At 41.9% G+C, this 14,299-nt stretch overlaps 1 non-coding gene across 1 annotated transcript; it reads left to right on the forward strand.

Annotated features, from left to right (window-relative positions):
* Positions 1-438: 438 nt before the first annotated feature.
* Positions 439-511, forward strand: Trnaa-agc (transfer RNA alanine (anticodon AGC)). Its single transcript has one exon. It is a non-coding gene; the product is annotated as a tRNA-Ala (tRNA).
* The last annotated feature ends 13,788 nt before the right edge of the window (positions 512-14,299 follow it).

Genomic DNA, 14,299 nt, shown 5'->3' on the forward strand with positions numbered 1-14,299 from the left:
CCTTCCCCTTTAACTTTAAGGCGCTTACTTCCCTTAGACTGTTTCACGCTGCCGAACATCAACGATAACAGCGCGCTTCTCATCTTTATGAAATGAAATATGGGACATAATGCCCTTTCTTTTTAGTACTTATACGACAACAAGCAGAAGGGTCGAATTTCAACTGATAAATAGGCAATCACAGACCCGCCAAGAACTGAGACTGAGCACTCGACAGATTTCCCGCCAAACGCCGGGCCGATTCAGTGACCATACGCAGTAGCTAAGCCTGCTACGACAGGTAAGGTAGGTATGAATATTTGAATCTATACTAATATTTTGTATATTAAGAACTAGGTTTGATTTTAAATGTATAAGAACAGCGCATTGTACAACCAGCGTTGACACGGAGAACTATATGATGGTATATCTATTATTTATTCCCCTGGAGTGTCAGATGGGGATGTAGCTCAGATGGTAGAGCGCTCGCTTAGCATGTGAGAGGTACGGGGATCGATACCCTGCATCTCCAAGTTTTTTTTATACTCTAGCGATATTTTACAGTAATCTTTTCTATCGCTTTGGCAGCATTCAAAACTAAACCTTTTTCACTAATTATAACTTTTAGGGAGTCTTTCTTATTTAATTTTTTTAACACTACATAATTATTTTCACTTTTCTCATCGCGCATTTACACATTCTATTTGTTTTCAGTTTTCATTACTGTAGCTTCCTGTATGTGACTAGTACTGTTTCCATGTCATTAATGCAATTTGCATAATTTATTATCACATTCATTGTTGTTGTGAGTTGACTTTTTTCATATCACAATAGCTTTCAATTTTGACACTCATGTCTGCGTTCTTACAATTCAGTTTACGCCACTGTGTCATCTTCAAGTCGTTGAAGTGTATACAAAGACTGCAACTATTCCATCCATTATTTTCCAATTTTCTTATTTCTGATCCCATTCTTTGAGATAAATAAATGAACAAACATTAAAAAAAAAAATTAAATAAAAATTCAAAGAAAAGTACATTCAGTATGAACTCAGAGAAGTATGCTAAAATCGAAAGGCTACATTAATTTTGATGTGCTGTGCAGTACAGCTTTCAATTCAGGGAAAACTATGCACTCGATAGCTCATAGGTACCACAGACTACAGATGTGACAGGTGGTAGTATGATAATAGTAGTAGAAGTAGTAGTAGTAGTTGTTGTTGTGGTTGTTGTTGTTATTGTTGTTGTTGCTGCTGCTGCTGCTGTTGTTTTGAGTTTGTTTTTGGGGTGTCGGTGTGTGTGTGTGTGGTTTTATTTTTGGCTCACGTAAGTGTAGCCTATGCGATGCTAACTTTTGTCTGTCTGTGCGTGCGTGCGTGCGTGCGTATGTATGTATGTCTGTGGTAGAAACTTTAACATTTGACTGAACACCGAAATACTAATTTTACCTGGTTATTATTCAAGCAACAGCTTCAAAGTATTGAAGCAATGATCAACATTTTGTCGGCACGGGTGAAGTTAAAGTGTGTATCTAAAGAAAACGGGTGGTGGGGGATTTTGGGGGGGGGGGGGTAAAAACAGCTGACTGGTTTGTGTCGTGTGGAGTATGTAGACCAGGTCAGGGGTCAAGGTTAGGTCAGATCGCGTGAAGGATTGTGGTATAGATACAGTTATCACCGAGCTGCAGTTCGCCGATTCGGAGAAGACGATAAAAATAGATAAAGAAGATACCAAAGGAGATTTCCTACAGGTTAATCTGCACAGCGTGTTTCCAGTGTCTGCGCGAGGAAGCGCTGTCGAAAGCGCAGTGTCGATCTGGCCATCTGGCAGTCGTGTCCCCGTAAGTAGGCTACAGACAGACAGATCTAGATCTAGTGTCTCGCACTCTTGCACCGTGTCACCTATGCTTACTGTGTGTGTGTATGTGTGACGGAGTGATTGAGTTTGTGTTACTGTTTGTCGATTTGTTACGTGAGCCTTGAAGGCTTCGCCTCTTGTTTGTTTAGTGGTTTTTTTTCCAGAGGGGGCTGTTACGTTCTTTGATTTTGCGAAGGGAAAACTATTTAATGAAAAGTATATGATTTGCGAAAATAAAAAGCGTTAGTTGGGTGATCTGAAAATAGGTTTTTGATGCCAGATTTCATCACATTATTTAGACAGATACAGGAGGGTTTTTTTTCCTGTGAGAAATATTAAGATTACCATTTTTTACACAGGAAGGCAGAATGTATCTGCCTGCATACACTGGAAACTTGGTTACTGTTTTTCTGTTAAAAGTTCACTTTCCATTTATCAGAGAAAGAAACACATTTCGCAAAATTCAGTATTGAAAATATAAATATGACCTTTTTTCTACAAAAGGGACATTCTATTCCAGCGTTCGTAGGTCAGATGACATGGCCTCCCTTTGGTGTTCAAATGGCAAGTGTTTTTTTTGTTTGTTTTTGTTCTATTGTTTGTTGTTGTTGTTGTTGTTGTTGTTGTTGTTGTTGTTGTTGTTGTTGTTGTTGTTGTTGTTATGAAATAAAAAGGATTGTCGTAATTTTCACGAGTTTTCATTCATAACAAGCTTGATAACAAACAAACAATGTTCATATATGTGACGAATCCAAGTAGTGAATGGGTCTGAACTTCGGGTGAAACGTGGGTTTTCAAAGGCCAATTAGGCTGTTTGTTTGATAATGTAGAACCATCGCGGATTTGGATTCGTGTTTCCGATGACAACGATTCTAAACATTCACTCTCAAAGACCCAATCAATTTTGATAACTACCGCGACGACTTATGGTCAATTCGCAACTAAGCTGTGCGATCGCAAAATCCACAACGAAAAGTCTTAACAAACTTACAAGAGAAGGCACAAGCTGGAAACTTACTGAACAAACATATGATGGCAGCTATCTGTGCATTTTTGGACTCAAAGAAAAGCGACGGAAAGCGGTTTACGTTTGACGTCATATACAAGTGTGACGTGTGACGTGATCGATAGAAATTCTGACGCGTATTGTGGCCCTGAATTGCATTCTAAAAATGACGTTCAAGACATTGACTCCCTGTCGGTGATTGTGCGTACTTTTGCACCACCAAAATGATGACAAAAACGATGTTTGGTGGCTTCTTGCCAGACAAGCTTTTTTTGGTCGGTCCTTGTCATTGGGGATCATAATTATAGCCTTCGCTTACATCTTTATCAACCTCGGCCTTGCGTCCTTGGTCGATAAAGATGAAACAGAAGACAATATGCTCCCCTCGGACCGACAAAAAAGCTGGTCTGACAAAAAGCCACCAAACATCTTATGATGTGTACTTCAAAGAATATTACCTCAGAATGAATGGCAGCCGCTTTCAAATAAGATTTTCAATTCCACACACACAACGTGTAGTCAGTGGATACTATTGCATCGCAAAATACGATTAATAGTATGCAGGTGCAACCAGAAGGATGCCCATGTACTTAAAAAAAAATAAAAAATACTAGTGGAATTACTCTGAAGTGATTATGAGTGATATTTAAATTACGACAGAAAAGTAGATACATTTTGGGTTTGCTTTAAGAAAAAAAAAATTAAATACCAGTGGAATTACTCTGAAGTGTTTATGAGTGATATTAAAAATACGACATAAAGTGAATACAATCAGTTTCCTGCCGCGTCAGTGTTGAATTCCAGCCTTCAAGGTGGGTGCCAGAGGTCACATCTGCGCGCGCTTCTCTCCCTAGTATGTAATTACCTCCCGCTAACCCGCCCCGCAGAGGCCATAACAGTTATTTCTGCTGGCAAATGGTCGGCATTAGCAGACGAAGGGCTGAGCGCAGTCTTGCTGTCTGTTGCCCAAGACGATAACCGTCACTTGGCTACTCTCCTCTCATTTGTTCTCCTGATGTCTTGCGTCACTGCGACTGTGATCTACTGAAATGATGTCAGGGCTGGGCACTTGTCGCATTTGTCCGAATTTTGCGACACGGCGGGTTGATTTTGAGACACTGCGACAGCCGATATTTCGACAGACTCCTCTCCGCCCTTATCCCCGTCTACATTCGAAAAGTCACGAACTGCGCAAGCGACAGGCTTTGTAAGGTCTGCGACACGGCAAATATGTTGTGCACAGCCCTGTACTGGCTTGTCTACAGATCGATTTTTTAGGCCGAGGGAGTCTTGTGATTTTTTGAAATATCGAAATGCCCAGTTACCAACCGGGTTGAACCCACCACCCACCCCCCTCCGGCCTACATGCAAAGAACACATCACGACGACGACGGCCGTGATTTTGCTTTTAGTGATTTTGATGGGGGAAATGTCTGGTTCGCTCTGGTGTACATTCATGTTCACTCTTTACAATTTACAAAGACTTTTGTTTGACTATAGCCAAAGTAAGACTTTCTGTTATTTCGTTTTTACCCGTTGCCTTCGCGATTCCCCCACCTTCACTGTCCACATCTCCCCAACCCATGATTGAACTCATCCGTAGTGGGGTTTGTTGGTGGATATTTTGCTAATGTAAGCTTATTTTAACTTTGCGACGAGCAAAAACATCGACATTGCATAAAATGTGACTCAAAGTAAAACAACTGGCAATTCGGTTCGAGCGGCTCTCTCTCCCTCTCTCTCTCTCTCTCTCTCTCTCTCTCTCTCTCTCTCTCTCTCTCTCTTTCTCTCTCTCTCTCTCTCTCTCTCTCTCTCTCTCTCTCTCTCTCTCTCTCTCTCATACTCTCTCTTGGGTGCTCTCTCTCTCTCTCATATACTCTCTCTCTCTCTCTCTCGCATATACTCTCTCTTTCTCTCTCTTTCTCTCTCTCTCTCTCTCTCTCATATACTCTCTCTCTCGCATATACTCTCTCTCTCTCTCTCATATACTCTCTCTCTCTCTCTCGCATATACTCTCTCTCTCTCTCTCTCTCTCTCTCTCTCTCTCGCATATACTCTCTCTTTCTCTCTCTCTCTCTCTCTCTCTCTCTCTCTCTCTCTCTCATATACTCTCTCTCTCTCTCTCGCATATACTCTCTCTCTCTCTCATATACTCTCTCTCTCTCTCATATACTCTCTCTCTCTCTCGCATAATTATACTCTCTCTTTCTTTCTCTCTCTCTCTCTCTCTCTCTCTCTCTCTCTCTCTCTCTCTCTCTCTCTCTCTCTCTCTCTCTCTCTCTCTCTCTCTCTCTCTCTCTCCGTTACTCAGTCCACATTTCTACCGCTGCTCTCTTCTACTATTACCCAGCCGGTTCGCAACTTGCTCTTCACCGTTTGATTGCGGCAACTGAATGCAGGCCGGAACGAAGCACATCCAGGACAGCGTTGTCAATGCCATCAGGTAAATTGATGACATTGATGCGCACGCTCATAATTCACACAAGGTCCTCCTTCCATTGAGAGCAAAGAGTAATGATGTTAATTGCCCATTTAAACAAGCGGCCCTCCCAGAAAGGTACAGGACTGACCAGCTCTCCGCCGGCCTGTGTCCATTTCTCAGCAGTGTCGCTCCGGGCCTTGATGAGGCGTTCCACAAGAAAATGGGAGTTTCATTTCAGACATATTTTATACTGGTGACACTCATGACGCTGTATCATCAGTGGTGTGCCCATTTCCTTGGACAGACGGCGATGGTCGGTTTGATGAAGCCACAAGGTTCGGGAGCCTGTGCTTATTGATGGTGATGTACGCGTCAAGAGTCAGGTCATTGTGGAGATGGGAACACGGAGATGAATGTACATGTGATTTGTATCAGACTTGTAATGCCTCCCGCTGCTCGTAACGATCTCATTTCTTACTTTTTGATTTTGCCGAAGGTCCATTCTTTAGCGATGACGTCCAATGTTCTTAGCGTAACGGACAGCTGATGGTTGTCCCGAGGCAGCTGCCAGCAGACCTTACTTCACAAAAGCACTTCATCTTGCTGGACAGAAGTTATTTGTTAGAGTCTCTTCGTTTTGGATTTATATCATTGTTCATTGTTTGTTTGTTCTGTTCTGTTCTGTTCCGAAAACCTGAGTATATACGAATTCTGTATAATTAAGCGCACGCAGAATATAAGGAAAATGTCAAGATGCATGAAGATGGATTTGAACACTTAACCTTTGACTCTATAATCCGCCAACGGTATTCTCCATGACTAAAAACAACAGGAAAGAGATCTAGCTGCCCCACCTACCCCCTTGGAAATGGATTCAAATGTCCAACATGTTTGCCCCTGTGTCTTTCGTTTAAGAAGCAGCGTTAGAGTTTAAGAACTCAGTTATCCTTCCACGCTGTCTTCACAGGTGGTGGCAAGAAGAGGGTGTCACATGTTTCTTTTTGCTGTCTTTGATGATGGGGCTGACAGCCAGTGAGCTACGTCTTGACACACGGGGCTAATTCCTCTTCAAACACAGCTCCGTTCTCCTACTTCTTTGCCGGTGTTTGCTTTAAGAAATATGAGCTTATTCTATCCAGTACCGCACGTACAAGTAACAGTGTGCTGCAGCGACAGGTATTTGAAATTAGCTACTGGCAAAAGACTCGGATATTTCTTGAAATACGAACAGGTTCGTGTAGGTAATGGTTGTCGTTACCTTTGTGCATGGTGTTGGTAGTCTAATATCTATTTAAGTATTTGTGTTTTTGCCTTGTTTGTTTGTTTGTTTGTTTGTTTGTTTATTTATCTATTTATCTATTTGTTTCATGCATTCATTCATTCATTCACGGCATTCATTCATGCATTCATCCGTGCATTCATTCATTGCCAGAGAACATGCAGTTCAAACAAAAGCGTAACATCTGAAGAAAAAGACGGATAGAAAAGAATAGAAACAAAAAAAGTACAGAAAGAAAGATTTTTTTTAAATACTACCCCCAATGCCCGCCGCCACGCTCTCCCTCCCCACACCCCGACTTTACAAAACTGATACAACAGTGTAGTACGCCACGACGGATTAGCTACATTAGCAAAGCAAAGCAGGTAAACGTATCTACCTGTCTTCCTGCCCCTCCGTTCCCACCGCTGTTTTCCCTCATTCACTGTTGCTGCAGTACGGCAACAAACCTAGGAATGTTGCTCCTGCCAACCAGCCTCCTTCACCTGCCAAACCCTCTTCCACCCCCATCCAACTCCTTAAGCCTCTTTCACTTTCACAAATATCTATATATTAAGACAGTTATTCCTATTCTTTAGATATGAAATGTATATTTACATATGAAACTCCTTCATTCCAACTTTCGCTTTGTGCCCCCTCCCCGTCATATATATAATCTTGCCACACACACACACACACACACACACACACACACACATCGAGTAAAACATGTACTACGCGTCACTCATGGACACGGGTTCATGCTGTTTCATTGACTAGCCAAATCTGTGATGGGCTATAGAGCAAGAAGTCCGAAGCCTAAGATCAAGAGCCGGAAGCCATTAATTAACCTGCTAATTAGGGTATTAATCAGAGTCGCGTGGCCAGAATCAGGGAAGCGTGTGAGGAGGCAGTCACGCATGAACTGCGGTTCTGTGCGTGATTAACGACACCACCTTGATGTGTATTTGCCAGATCCTCCTCCGGTATTCGTACCCGAAGCTGTGTACAGTGACTTTTTTCTTTCATTTCTTTATTTTTGTATTAATAACACGAAAACAATATTTGTTTATCATAGCATTGCAAGGGTATATCTAGGATTATTTTCATCTGCAAGTTTGTCCAAATGGACATCAAAATGTGGGCAATATTCGGAAGTTCAACGCAATTCTCATCGTCGGCGTCTTTCTACCAACGTGAAAAAATTCGGCAGCTCTGCCGAATTTGTGACAAAGTTTTGGGCAATTACAACAGATTGCCGACAGCCGTTGTCAAACGACATCCCTGTCACTGTGACAGAATTGTAGAAACGCGAAATTTCTCCAATCCTAACAGAGACATGGTTATTATTGAAACCTTTATTTAGTTTACCATATGAATAACAATTGACGTTATATAGACTCTGAAAGTGTATGTTTCAAATCGAATCTGTCTCTCTGTTTGAGTCTGTATTCTTTGGAATTCTGCAGGGGTTCGGTTTTCGCCTTCCAGTTGAACTGCTTTGCACAAAGTGAACGCGGCTTTTGCGCTGTCGCTGTCATGTTCTCACGTTGAAACACAGGGCCAGGTTGGGTGTGAATTGCGCAGAGATCGAATCTCCAAACAACAAGTTCCCTTTTTCAACGGTCTGAGGGTGTACAAGTGTGTGTTGACAGATGCAAGGGTTTTTTGTGCCTGCTGGGGCCAGGGACTGCTGGCAGACGTAATGGATTGGCGCGAGAGTCCTTCCTCGGATCTCCCTGTTCTCACTTTCAGTAAAGTGGTCTTTTCAGAGTCATTACACCAGTTTCTCGACAAAAACAACTTACGTTCATAGCGAAGAAAAATCTACAAGTTTTATGCGAGGGTTAATGTTTCTCATCTGTTCTGTTCGCTTAATTTTTCTGTTTTACTTTGATCCATAAAGTTTCAGTGTTTACAAAGTTTGCGAAGGGAAAACATTTTTAGCAGACAACAACTAAACAAACAAAAACCTCTTTCTAAGACTCAAACTCATGGCATGAATTATTTTGGTTGTGGTCCGTTCTTTGCAGAAATAGTAACTTGGCTATCAAAATGTATAAACTAACATTACATAATATATAGATAAATAAAACAACACGCACCGTTTTCTTCTTTCTTTTCATGCAAAAAGTATTTTTGATAACATATAGGTGTGTTGGAGAAGCAAGCCGTTTTGTATGTCTTCCTAAAAGGTACATCGTTTTGTGTGTATGTTTACCTGTGTCAGTTAGGGACCCGGTTGACAGGTGCGAACCATGGGAACTAACAAGGTCATTGACTTTCCTTGACCAGCAAGGCATTTCCGCCGTTAACCAGACCGGAGGATGGCGTTACTATACCATACGCTCGGGTTTAGCATGACTTTGGCCATTTTCTTCACAGACTCTCCTTTACGTTTTCACTGTCCTTAGTCTTATTTACAATTATTGTTATAAGGGCTTTTTGGGAGGTTGGATGAGGTCGGGTGAGGTTATGGGTGTGTGTGTTTTTTGTGTGTGTGCTTTTTTTTTTTTTTTTTTTTTTTTTTGGGGGGGGGGGGGGTTGCATGGGGTTTCGCTCTTTGTCTCTTTACTTGTACAGTGCCTTAGACCGCAGAAACAGCATAAGAGCACACTTAAACCAAGGTGTCAAGACCGGATCTTAACAGTGTACTTAACTCGTCATAATTTCTTTTCCGGACTTTTTCTTAAAACGAATTCATGGGTAATGTTCAAAGCACAAAGACTACGTATATTAAAGTGTGGAGGGGGACTAGACGATGTCTGCTCCACTTTCCTTCCCATACAAAACCCATCCCGCACCCCCGCCTTCTATCCCACAAGTATAATGTCATCAATATGCTCTTTGTCAGCCTTATCTCCATTTTGTATTCTATACGCGTGCTTGCACTCGAGCGTGGTTTAGAGGCTCTTTCTTAAATCACTTCTTCTGTTTGCACAAATACGAACGACTATTCAAGTAAAATGCCAAAAATGACGTCCGACCTTAATCCCACCGAGGACCATTGGGCGCATTTATCCTTTTTTTACAGACAACAAAAACTGGGAGCTGAGACACGTACGTAGTACCGTAAGCCACCCGCCTAACCCCCCAACCCTTTGCGTCTTGCCTCTCCTCCCTCTCGCCCCTCCCCCCGTCCACACGACACACCTTTGATTTACACTGGGTCCTCTTCCACACCCGTCCAACGGCGGTCGGTGACGATTTGTGAATGGGCGTTTGTCCGTTGTCAATACCCTGCGCCGTAGAAATCTGATTACCAGCTGGGTGTCCGTGGTCTGTAGCGTCAGGAGCCAAGGCCGAGTCGGCATGGGAAGGGGGGCATGGCCACAGAGATAAATGATGTCTCTGTTGGCATGGCACAGGTCCGTTGTCCATTATGTGAGGACTTGGGGTACTAAGATGGAATTGACAATGAGTACGATAGCCGCACACACATATTGCGGACTACAAGAGAGTTTAGGGCTAGAAGCTGCTGTCAAGTCAGTTCAAGTCAAGTATTTTTTCTTCTAGAAACGTCACTGATCATGAGGGCTGTATTTTGTGAAACTAAAAGTATGGCGTTGTAAACAGGCCCAGTGCAGATGCTACACTGATTTGCTGCTCTGAAAAAGCATGAACATTATGTTCAAAACAAGACTCATCCTTTGATAATTCATTATGAAACTTGCAACTTTTGAGTGATTTTTTTTGAGAAAAACAAACATATTTACTGATTGGCAAGACCGTTTTGAGTTTTTAACCTTTCAAACTGGTTTCTTTCTTTCTTTATTTGGTGTTTAACGTCGTTTTCAACCACGAAGGTTATATCGCGACGGGGAAAGGGGGGAGATGGGATAGAGCCACTTGTTAATTGTTTCTTGTTCACAAAAGCACTAATCAAAAATTTGCTCCAGGGGCTTGCAACGTAGTACAATATATGACCTTACTGGGAGAATGCAAGTTTCCAGTACAAAGGACTTAACATTTCTTACATACTGCTTGACTAAAATCTTTACAAACATTGACTATATTCTATACAAGAAACACTTAACAAGGGTAAAAGGAGAAACAGAATCCGTTAGTCGCCTCTTACGACATGCTGGGGAGCATCGGGTAAATTCTTCCCCCTAACCCGCGGGGGGTTCAAACTGGTTTAAACTGTGTGTCCTGCATTGGCGTTCCGACACACGAGTAATATGTATTACTTCATTTTTACTTCAGATGGACCAACCGGACTCTAATGCAACATTCGCTATCAAAACGCAAAAGAACATGATCATTCGCGAAGAAATGCTAAGTTGTTTCAAAAGGTGTTATGGAGTAATACAATCACGAAACCTCCTGATGTACTGGTTTCCTATTTACTTTTTATTGACAAAACTTGTCTGTGTTTCTGTCCGTATCTTTGTCTGTCTCTCTATCTGTCTGTCAGTGCACAGAGATAAAGTTATATTGTCGTTCATTTCCAGGTCAGTTTATACCTGTAGGATTAGCCAGTCGAAGGTGGCTCTTAGCTAAAAGTATAAGAATACACATAACGTAGATTCCAGCAGAGGAGGTAATCCAACACCTGTTCTGCTCAGTATGGATGAGATTTCCCGCTGGCGTGTAAACGACGCAGTAGATTGAATTAGCGTACTTTCTGGCGTTGGAATGAGAGATTTAGCCCAAAATAGGGTCAATGGATTCAAGATTTTGACTTTGAGGCAGTTTAAGTCTCAAAATGAACACCGGAGAAAATGATATGCCAAGGCATTGAAGAAATGCTGTGCCAGAGACAAAATTCAGGTCACACAGGACAGAAAGGAACCGGATTTCGTACAAAAACAGAAAACCACTCGATTTAAAGGGCAAAGAGTGCAAGGTTTTGTTTGAAGTCCCCTGCGGGCACATTATAAAAGTTAATCGGGTTTACACCGTTAAGTGATAAGTTAAAAGGGCCGGCACTGATGGGTGTTGGCATACCGGACAATGGCTAATAGATCAGTCCAAGTGAGCGCCGCCCCAGGCCGAAGAAAAGCAGTTAGTCGCGGCCACATTGTCATGCACGCGAAGTGACCCCCTGTCAGGCCCCTGTATTGGGATAACCCGCTTGCATATATTTTGAGGGACACCTACCTATACCCCTCCGCCCTCGGCCGGTGTCACGATTTCATCTTTCGCCTGTACACATATTTCCCCCTCGATATATACTCAAGACTGAAATGTTGTTTCCTGGTAAAATTAAGAAGTGAAATTATTTATGGACGAAAAGCATGTCAGTTTCTTGCATGTGAAGAAAATTGGTGGTGAAATGTAATAGATTTCACCCCCAAAATCGATTTATTCGAAAACGTGTACCGAGTGGTTACGTCCCTTGAGTAAGAAGGGAAACATTTTTAGGATGAATCAAATTTCTAAGTTAAATGAAAACAAATTGGTTGGACAAATTTGGCCCCATGAATGTAAGGTACACAAGATCGCTCATCAGTACTATCGAAGGGTGGTTTTTGTTCAGTGTAGAGTTTATACAAGATCAACGAGGCCGAGAATCGAAATATCACCACGGCGAAAGATGAAAACGTCACACCGGCTGCCTTTCACATGACAGGTTGACTGACACCCATTCGGAGCCGAAATAACACGCCCCCGTGGTATGACGATGTACATGAACGCATCAAAAGAAAACTTACCGAGAAGAAGTGGGTTTTTTTTGTTATGTTTTACTGAACATTACAAATATCACATTCATTATGATTTGTTTTTTGGATTTTTATTTTTTTATTTTTATTTCTTTACTAACATTGATAATTACTAATACTGCTGACTGAATAACTAATGTCTTGACGAGATAACAGCTATAAAGACTTCTAGTACAAGAAGTCTTCTGCCAAAAAATTGGACCAAAAGAGTAAATGTGACCCTCCACCACGGAATGAGTCACATATCACCTTTGCATGATTTTTCATATTTTTACATTTTCCTAAAGAGTTTTGTTTGCTCTATCCCGTGGTGAATACCGGTTTAGAAAAGAGGGAACACTGTTTGAGTTATACGCCTCTCACACTGTTACCAAACACTCCCCGGACTTATAGTAAGCCTAGCGCAGAACCGCGCGAGGTGACATGCGACTCATTTCGTGGTGGAGGGTCACAAATTTCAAAATACTGTTCATGCAGGGCTTTTGGGCCTAGAGAAGTAGCCAAATTCTCCTGTCAAGGTTTCAAGGTTTTATTCGGCTTTAGACCCATAGGGCGTTTAGGCTAACACAATACACAGCTAAACAAGGAACTTAGTCGATAAATATCGACAGGGGGCCGACAAATGGTTTAAATGGGAAATGTGTGTATATGGGTGTGGGTTTGAAACAAACAAACAAACCAACCCATGTGAACCCCGGGCCGCAGGCCTTCGATGTAGTGATTGAAAAAAAAGGATGTTCTCAAATGGTTCAATTCTCATTTGGTCTGATTCTCAAATGGTACCGGTATACTCCCCCCCCCCCCCCCCCTGGCCGCAGGCCTAGGAGTAAAATTTTTATAGACACTGACCTTCTTCCCAGGGGTCATTGACCCAGTTTTAGCTATGAGAGGTGGTTCGCCCAGAGGCTGTAGAGTATACTGGGGCGGTCTCTTTGATGTCTTGAGAGGAAACTTGGCCAGGGTAGTACATGCACCAGAACTGGTGGACACCAAGGACAAACATGAAATCGAAGCAGTTTGCTTTCAGAGAGAACGGTCGTCAGCAACTCAAACTTCTCTGTTTTCTTTTTTTTTTTAAATCTGACTTTCTTTGTGGCCCCCTGACTCCGCCCCCTCCCTCTGTAAGGACCCTCCTCCACAAGGACCGATTTTTGTCAACATTTTAAAGGTCGCTAGAGAGGGGTTCCACTGTATGACCTAACCGCTACTGGCAGACGGCCTCAATCTTCACGCGCAAAGACGAGATTAATAGGTGCTCGGTTTTGGTATTTTGAATTACATTACATTAAACCTTTGTTGGGTTTCATGGTCATGGCAACAGCCATAATAATATTACATGATGTATAATATCATATTTCAGCATATGTGAATTACATGTCATCATACTAAACTGTCATACATTTTTATTCCTACATTATTCTGATTGATCACAACCAAACCTACTATCATTGGACACATCCAAATGCAAGCGCCTGTTCTTGACAATTTCTCTCTGATCTAAATATAAAATCAGTGCAATTTCCTGGGTCGGGCTTTGCCACAGACACTCACGGTTTGGCCTGTAGGTAAAATGTACAATGTATTTTCTGATTTGTGCACAAAAGCTTTTTTTCTTTTTTCTTTTTTTTAACATAACAATGTTTAATGTCACTGTATGTTTAAAAGACCATGGTCATATTTGTAAAAAAAATGTTAAATTAGAAAATAAATAACATTTTGGTTCATGATTTTTCCTACACCTGTGCTAAAAATAAGAAATAAAAATGTCGGGTATATAAGTCACTCAAATACAGGTAGGTATGAATGGCTCGGTTTGAGTTTGTTGCAGTTGACCCTGCACAATGCGACCTATCATGTTTTTGTTGAACAATTTTGACGTCACCCCTCCCATAGGGTGACGTATTTCACAACTTCCTGTGTTACACAAACTCTGTGATGACCAATTTTGACGTCACCCCTCCCATAGGGTGACGGATTTCACAACTTTCTACAGATGAACAATTTTGACGTCACCCCTCCCATAGGGTGACGGATGTCACAACTTCCTGTGTACACAAACTGATGACGTATTTCACAACAAAATGGCGCTGCCCATGGTCAACCTCGAAACTA

The sequence above is a fragment of the Littorina saxatilis genome, linkage group LG2 (assembly GCF_037325665.1).
Source record: "Littorina saxatilis isolate snail1 linkage group LG2, US_GU_Lsax_2.0, whole genome shotgun sequence".
Lineage (NCBI taxonomy): Eukaryota > Metazoa > Mollusca > Gastropoda > Littorinimorpha > Littorinidae > Littorina > Littorina saxatilis.